Source organism: Artemia franciscana, chromosome 15 (assembly GCF_032884065.1).
Source record: "Artemia franciscana chromosome 15, ASM3288406v1, whole genome shotgun sequence".
NCBI lineage: Eukaryota > Metazoa > Arthropoda > Branchiopoda > Anostraca > Artemiidae > Artemia > Artemia franciscana.
In genome coordinates, this window is record NC_088877.1 from 22675333 (window position 1) to 22684595 (window position 9263).

Consider the following 9263-nt stretch of genomic DNA (forward strand, 5'->3'; position numbering starts at 1 on the left):
GTGTGCAGTTCTTTCGCTTGAACAACAAGGAGAATCAATAACTTGAAAAATAAGGAAAATGGCTGAAACCAAGCTATTCTGCATCGAAAGTATCATTTTTTTTTCTTTCTGTTTCTATTTCTCCGCTTCTGCCATGACACTGGAACATCATAGAGAACTGTTTAATTCAAAGAATGCTCATTTTGAAGGAAATTGCTACATTTAGTGCCTTTTAGCTAAAAATAATCAGTTTAAAAAAAAAAAAAAATTCCGAAAAACTGTATCTTCGTATGTAAGGTAATGGCATCATGCCATAGGTTATAACCTATGCAAAGGCATAAAAATTTTGGTTTAGTTTTCAGCTCAGAATCTCTGAAATTATTATGTAAACTGCAAAAATATTTTTCGTGTCTTTGTAGCAATTTTACTTCTTGAATTGAAACTGGAAAAATCTTTGAAAATTTAAAAACAAGTTTTAATTTATTTTAGTACTTAACAAGGAAATAAGGGGAAGAAAACGAGACAAACAACAAGAATTTAATTTGTCAACATGATGAAAATCTTCAACCAGTTCGTGGTAACAAACTGTAGTAAGGAGCGACCCGGCCCAATAGCTACTGAAACTCTAAAAAACGCAATTTTGATACAAATAGTTACATCAAAAGAATCGTAGTTTAATGCTGATTTTAAATGTATAAGTTTCATTAAATTTAGTCTTACCCATCAAAAGTAACAAACCTCAGAAAATGTGCCTTAATGTAGAAAATAGGGGAAAAGACCCCTTAAAAGTCATACAATCTTAACGACAATCACACCGTCAGATTCAGCGGTATCAGAGAACCCTACAGCAGAAGTTTCGAGCTCCTATCTACAAAAATGTGGAATAATGTATTGTTTGCCACAAGACAGATAACGGATGCGTGTTTTTTGTTTTTTTCAAAATACAAGTCTTCTGGAGTTCTTAAGGAATTTCTAGGTTTTTTTTCTAAATCTAGTGATTTTCCAAAAATGTGGAATTATGTATTTTTTGCCACAAGACAGATCACGGATGTGTGCTTATTTGTTTTTTTTCTTCCATGATGGATCATATCGACCAATTGGTCCTAGAATGTCACGAGAGGGCTCATTCTAAAGGAAATTAAAAGGTCTAGTGCCCTTTTTAACTAACTAAAAAAATTTAGTCAGCTTTTCTTTCTTTGTATTGTCTTCTCATACTCCTTTGTGTGACATTTCATGTCTATTTATAATAGGCAATTAAATCCTTTATTTATTTATTTATTTGATGAAATGTCGCTTGTATTTCAGAGGAATCAATTAACTTTTCCTGCGCAAATTCTAAAAGTCATCTGAAAAATCCTGTTATCACCAATGCTGTTAATCACGTGTTGTCAAATTCTGATATGGCGCTCGGGAGGTTTTAAATAAGTTGCTAACTCAGTAAGATTTTTAAATGGCAATTTCCGTAGCCTAAAGGCACTTGGAGGCAATTCAAATGAACTCGGCTGATTCCAATGTTTTGATTCTAGGGATTTTCTCCCTATTTTAGGGATTTTGAGGTCCATTAGGGGCAAAATTTTTCATTTAGGGATCTATACAAGTCTTCTGGAGTTCCTAAGGAATTTCTAGGTTTTTTTTCTAAGTCTAGTGATTTTCCATGATATAGTGCATAGATTCATCATTCGATCAAATAAATCATACAGGAAGCTAACTAAAAAAAACAAAAAACAAAACAAGAGCTAAGAGCTCATATGGCACTTGTGACGAGGCATGAAGAGCTAAGAGCCAAGAGATCATATGGTATTAGCTCTAACAAAATTCTATGAATCAATAGATTGATTTCAAAAGAAAATAAGTGGCTTAATGCCGGTCAAAATTTTAAATAAGAGCTCTGAGTCACGATGTCCTTCTAAATATCAAAATCCATTAAGATCCGATCACCCACTCTTATATTATAAATACCTAATTTTGTCTAATTTTTACTCTCCCTTTAGCCCCCCAGATGGTCGAATCTGGGAAAACGACTTTATCAAGTCAATTTGTACAGCTCCCTGACAAGCCTACAAATTTTCATCGTCCTAGCACATCCAGAAGCACCAAACTTGCCAAATCACTGAACCCCTCCCCCCAACTCTCCCAAAGAGAGCGAATCAAGTACGGTTCCGTCAATCACGTATCAAGGACATTTGCTTATTCTATCCACCAAGCTTCATCCTGATTCCTCCACTCAAAGTGTTTCCCAAGATTTCCCCCTCCAACTCCCCCCAATGTCAAAAGATCTGGTCGGAATTTGAAATAAGAGCTCTGAGACATGAATTCCTTCTGAATATCAAATTTCATTAAGATCCGATCACCTATTCGTAAGATAAAAATACCCCAATTTTCACGTTTTCCAAGAATTCCGGTTTCCCCCTCCAATCCCCCCAATGTCACAGGATCTGGTCGGAATTTAAAATTAGAGCTTTAAAGCAAAAGATCCTTCTAAATATCAAATTCCATTAAGATCTGGTCACCCTTTCGTAAGTTACAAATACCTCAATTTTCAAAATTACCCCCCCCCCCCCACTCCACCAAAGAGAGCAGATCCGGTCCAGTTATGTCAGTCCCGTATCTTAGACAGGTTTTTATTCTTCCCATCCAGTTTCATCCTGATCTCACCGCTTTAAGTATTTTCAAAGATTTCCGGTACCCCCAACTGCCGCCCCAATTACGTTCGATTCGGTTGAGATTTAAAATAAGAGATCTGAGTTACGAGGTCCTTCTAAATATGAAATTTCATTAAGATCCGATAACTCTTTCGTAAGTTTAAAACACGTCATTTTTTCTAATTTTTCAGAATTAACCCCCCCCCCTCAATAGAGCGGATCCGTTCCAATTGTGTAAATCACGTCTCTAAGACTTCTGCTTATTTTTCCCACCAAGTTTCATCCCGATCCCTCCAATCTAAGCGTTTTCCATCATTTTAGGCTCCCCCACCCCAAACTCCCCCCAATGTCACCAGATCCGGTCGCGACTTAAAATAAGAGCTTTGAGACACGATATCCTTCTAAATATCAAATTTCATTGAGATCCGATCACCCGTTCGTTACCTCATTTTTTCTAATTTTTCAGAATTAACCCCCCCCCCCCAACAACCCCAAAGAGAGCGGATCCGTTCCGGCTATGTCAATCATGTATCTAGGACTTGTGCTTATTTTCCCCACCAAGTTTCATTCCGATCCCTCCCCTCTAAGTGTTTTCCAAGTTTTAGGTTTCCGCTTCCCAACCCCCCCCCCCCCCCCCGCCAATGTCACCAGATCCGGTCGGAATTTAAAATAAGAGCTCTGAGACACGATATCCTTCTAAATATCAAATTTCATTGAGATCCTATCACCCGTTCTTAAGTTAAAAATATCTCATTTTTTCTAATTTTTCAGAATTAATCTACTCCCAACTACCCCAAAGAGAGCGGATCCGTTCCGGTTATGTCAATCATGTATCTAGGACTTGTGCTTATTTTTCCCACCAAGTTTCATCCCGATCCCTCCACTCTGTGTTTTCCAAGTTTTAAGTTTCCCCCTCCCAACTCCCCCCAATGTCACCAGATCTGGTCGGGATTTAAAATGAGAGCTCTGAGACACGATATCCTTCTAAATATCAAACTTTTTTGAGATCCGATAACCCGTTCGTAAGTTAAAAATACATCATTTTTTTAGTTTTTCAGAATTAACAGAAAGAGAGCGGATCCATTCCGGTTATGTCAATCATGTATCTAGGACTTGTGCTTATTTTTCCCACCAAGTTTCATCCCGATCCCTCCACTCTAAGTGTTTTCCAAGATTTTAGGTTTCTCCCTCCCACTCCCCCCCCCAATATCACCAGATCCGGTCGGGATTTAAAATAACAGCTCTGAGACACGATATCCTTCCAAACATCAAATTTCATTAAGATCTGACAAACCGTTCGTAAGTTAAAAATACTTCAATTTTTCTATTTTTTCCGAATTAAAGGGCCCCCCACTCCTCCCAGATGGTCAAATCGGGAAAACGACTATTTCTAACTTAATCTGGTCCGGTCGCTGATACACCTGCCAAATTTCGTCGTCCTAGCTTACCTCGAAGTGCCTAAAGTAGCAAAACCGGGACCGACAGACCGACAGAATTTGCGATTGCTATATGTCACTTGGTTAATACCAAATGCCATAAAAATTAAAATAATGGTCCATTACAACTCCCAATGCATGCCAAATTAGCATTTATGCAAATATGCCGCCTTTGAAACTTCCCAACAACACGTTACACTGAGACGTCCTCAGTGATACGGTCAGAGTTGGGATTATCAGATATAGATCTCACAGCGTTATCATCAAGAGGATAAGCGAACCTAGTGAATCAAAAGTTGCAAATATGTTCCATACTTCTTATTTCACGACATTTGCTCAGATCAATTTTTTTTCTTCATATTTAAGGTTCTTTACTCTCTATAATCTTTCGGTTCAAAATTAGATCGTCTTCTGTTAAAACCTTTGAAAGTAGATTGGATACTAATACACAATCTACATCTACAAACAGATGATAAATAGGTGCTTTTCACAATAGGATTTGTAATATAACTGAATAGGTTAAATCGATTATAGGTTGATGACTGAAGTTGGTAGGGAGTAAGGGGGTGGGGTATCTCTTCTGGGAATTGTTTAATGGTTTTAGTTTTTACTTCTAATATCTAATTGATACTCCAATAATTCTCCAAAGTCTCTTGTTTACTCAGTTACTTATTATGATTTTTGTCCGTTTTGGGTATGGTTTATTTATTGATTCTGATCTGTGGTAGTTTTTTTGCGCTTGTAGATTATTTTATTTTATTTTTACTCGTTTTAGGTTTAATAGAGCTCTTCACTTTCCTGGAAAATGTATTTTGATGCAAAAGTTGTTATTTTTTAATTAATTTTCTGTAATAGAATGGAAATATATCGGGAGAAAAACATTTTCTTTTGATCTTATTTTTATTAAAGATCTTATTTTTATTAAAGAAACAATAAGACTGATGCTTATTAAGATTTTTGAAGGGCGCTATATACTTTTATGGCACTCGGTATCTACCATGTGACATATAGCGATCGCAAATTCTGTCGGTCGGTCTGTCGCTCTGTCTGTCCCGGTTTTGCTAGTTTAGGCACTTCCAGGTAAGCTAGGACGATGAAACATGGCAGGCGTATCAACAGATCAGATTAAATTAGAAATTGTCGTTTCCCTGATTCGACCATCTTTGGGGGAGTGGAGGGACGGTTAAATCGGGAAATTAGAAAAGATTAGGTATTTTTAACTTACGAACGGGTGATCGGATGTAATGAAATTTGATGTTTGGAAGGATATTGTGTCTCAGAGCTATTATTTAAATCCCGATCAGATCTGGTGACATTGGGGGAGTTGGGGGGAGTCTAAAATCTTGGAAAACGCTTAGAGTGGAGTGATCGGGATGAAACTTGGTGGTAAAAATAAGCACAAGTCCTAGATACGTGATTGACATAACCGAACGGATCCGCTCTCTTTGGGAGAGTTGGCGGGGGAGGGTTAATTCTGAAAAATTAGAAAAAATGAGGTATTTTTAACTTAAGAAGGAGTGATCAGATCTTAATGAAATTTCATATTTAGAAGGACTTCGTAACTCAGATCCCTTATTTAAATCCCAACCGGATCCAGTGTCATTGGAGGTGGGAGTTGGGGGGAACCGGAAATCTTGGGAAACGCTTAAAGCGGGGAGATAAGGATGAAACTTGGTGAGAAGAATAAGCACAAGTTCATGATACGTGACTGACATAACTGTACTGGATCCGCTCTCTTTGGTGAGAGTGGGGGGGGGGGGAAATTGGGAAAAATTAGAAAAATGAGGTATTTGTACCTTACGAACGGGTGATCCTTTCTTAATGAAATTTGAGATTTAGAATAATCTTGTGCTTTAGACCTTCCATTTGAAATCCCGACCAGATCCGGTAACATTGGGGGGAGTAGGAGGGGGAAAGCGGAATTCTTGGAAAACATTAAAATTGAGGTACCTCAATTTTCACGTTTTCAATGTTGAAAACATGAAAACTGATGTACCTCAATTTCCAAATTTTCAATTTGGTGTCTCAAGATTGAGGCACCAAACTGCGCCTTTATCCAAAAGACGACGAATTTGCAATCAATTTCAAATTCTGAGAAGCTAACGGTGACAGTACTGGATTCAGTCAAGCTGATTCGCTTTGTTTGTAATGAAATCAGGCTATTTTTGGTGATTTGTAACTGCGTATCAGCTATAATGAGGGGAGGGATGAGTCATTGTTTAAGTGGGTATACGGTAGATTCTTAAAAATAACATTTTAATGGAAAAACTGCTTACTCTTCATGAGGCTTCAGATTAATGTTGAAAGAGGTAGGGCGGGAGTAACAATAAACTAAATTTTTTTCTCTATACAGCTAAAATGTTACATTCCCATATTTACCAGCAAAGAGGTGAGGAAGGCAAGGCAGGTCATCATCAGTCCCACCAGGAAAATTCTTTGCGATGGCAAAATAATGCTGCTGGTAACATAGTTTTCAGCAATTTTAAATGGTGTTATTTTCGTTTTCTATTTGTATGAAGTACTTTAATGCATTTAAAGAAATGTATATAATGCATTTATCGATGAGAAAATCCTTTTGTAGTGGTTGTGATGATTTTAGTCATGTAGAAGATAAAAAAACTCACAGAATTTCCATCCATACTAACAGTAATTCTCTTTTTCAGCCAACCAAATTCTATAGTAGTAATATTAACAAAGAATTCCTACCAAAATTATTATTCACCACGAATTTTTTAAATATATTCAAATTTTGTCCAAAATTGATATTGCCAATTTAAACGTAGGATGGGTCTAATCAACGTACAGTTACTGATTTACACTTTTTAAAAGCAATCAATGAGGGATTTAATGGACCGGTACCTCAAATCATATCTCGGTTAGGCCTGGTTATTATTTGAAAAACAATCAGAAATTAAATAAAAAAAAACTTTTTAAATGAAAGCAAGGAACAGATTTGAAGCCTATTTGAGAATATTATTCTTTATATTGAGGGGACTCTGTCCTCCTAAGCACCTAACTCTGTACTGTGAAGTTTGGATTTTTTCAATTTTTTTAAGAAAACTTGCAATTAGAAAGATAAGATTTTTCAAAGCACTAAAAAACTTCTGTTTGATGAGCAAGGTGTTGAGAAGGGGGCAGTCCCCCTTATATACAGAGTAATTTATATTTGTTTTAAGTTCATAGCTTGCTCCTTATTTTATTGGACTCCTTAGCTCCTAACTTTTTATTGTGAAGTGTGGCTTTTTGCAAATTTTTTTTATGAAAATTTGCAATTAGAAAGATAAGATTTTTCGAAGCACTAAAAAACTTTTATTTAATGAGCAAGATGTTGAGAACGGGGTAGTCCCCCTTAAATATAGAGTAATTTATATTTTCTGCTCTCTTTCCTGTGGTTTCTTTATAATTACTTTACATTCCCAAATTTCCAAGGGGCATGGCCCCTTTCCCCCCCAGCCGGCACCCATGGAAGCATAGTTCTTTGGCCTTTGGACTGTTTTGAACAAAATGACTATCCTAAAATTTTGACTGACTGGATTTTGGGAAAAGAGGGTTGGCGGGGGACAATAATAAAATTATTGTTTCCTGATAACCAATTTTGTTTTAAAAAAGGTATTGGTCGCAAGTATGTCTATTATATTTTAGCTAATATGCTTATAGAAGCTGATGCGTTAAATTACTGCATTTTCCTGGCTGATCACGATATCCGTAGGGCAAAAGACTCCGGAATACTTGATCGGCTATTGATTGCAGCACATAAACGTGGCTTGTACCGGGCAGTTATTTTTCCTTGTCATAATACGTATAGTAAACTTTTTATCCGAGATAAAGTGCCTTCTAGAAGGGGACAAATTAATCTGTGTAATTCAGTACCAGTGGCGAAAGGGATTCAACAGGGTGCTATTTCGTTACCACTGTTGCATAACAATACCGTCCTTGAGAGCCAGAATCTGATAAAAATGAGTTTTATTTTCCAGAAAATGGATCTATCACTGTTGAATTATGCGGATGATGTTTCAAACACGAGCTGTTGCCTTTCTAGAATTGAAGAAAGCTTCGATATACTTAGTACAACGTATAAACAGATCGGTCTCTCATTTAATACTAACAAAAGTGAAGCTGTTGCATTTTGCAAAAGAGGAGCGAATTCATGGGACTATTTTGTCAAGTTTGGTGATGATAATGTTGTTTTATCTAATTCTGTTGTTTATTTAGGAATGCCTATTGGCTAGTATATGATTTTTACCCGTACTTTACAAATAAATCATTTTGGAAAAAAGGCGAGAAAAGCATCTGATGTTCTGTCACCAACAAAAAAAAAAAAATAAATAACTAGCAGATTCGAGCCCGGTTATACAATGCCTTGATTATACCCAATTTTCTTACCATGTCTCCATTTTGGAACTCCATTTCTGCACTCAAATTAAAATAAATATGCGAAATTTCTGTTTAATTTACGATCGTAGACAAAGGATGTATCGGTGTCGCGTCAGTTCGGTGTCACCGACCCTATTTCTGCTCTCATTAGGCGTCAGACGGAATTCTTTAATTCAATTGATTCCAATAGCCTTACCATCGTGATTTGTCCTTAAGTGTCTGTGTGTTCTTATATTGTACCTAAGTTTTTCTTCATGTCTGTTTACTTATTTACTCCATTTGTGGTGTTGTACCGTCCGTGTGTATTTATATAGTACCGAAGTTTTTGTTCATTTTAGTTTATTTATCTGCTCCATTTGTGATCTTGTACCGTTTTGTGAATGGACAATATATCTATCTGTCTGTATATAGCCTAGGTTTATGTAGACTAGCCTTTTGGATGTTACTGATTATATATCCGATAGTAAATTCATACTTCAAAGACCAGAATGAACGTTAAAAAAGTTTTGCGATTTTCTTGTACTTGTTATCCGTGAGCCGTTTTACGTTAAAAAAAAAAGTCAGGATTATTTCAATTTTTTCCCTAAATTCATGATGCCACAGACTTTCGGGTATATGATTTAACGCAATTCTTTTACATTGCTCCATCAGGAGGCTGTAAATGTATGTTGTATCTCTGCTGAAAAAAAATTGTCAAATAAACTTTTAGGGGAAGCATTTTCAGGAAGAACGTTTCAAATAAAACTGTGGCGTTAAAGCAATTTTCAGCATTCACGTTTTGGTGTATAAATCCTACTATAACTTAAACACAGATGCAGAGCTTACCAGCTCT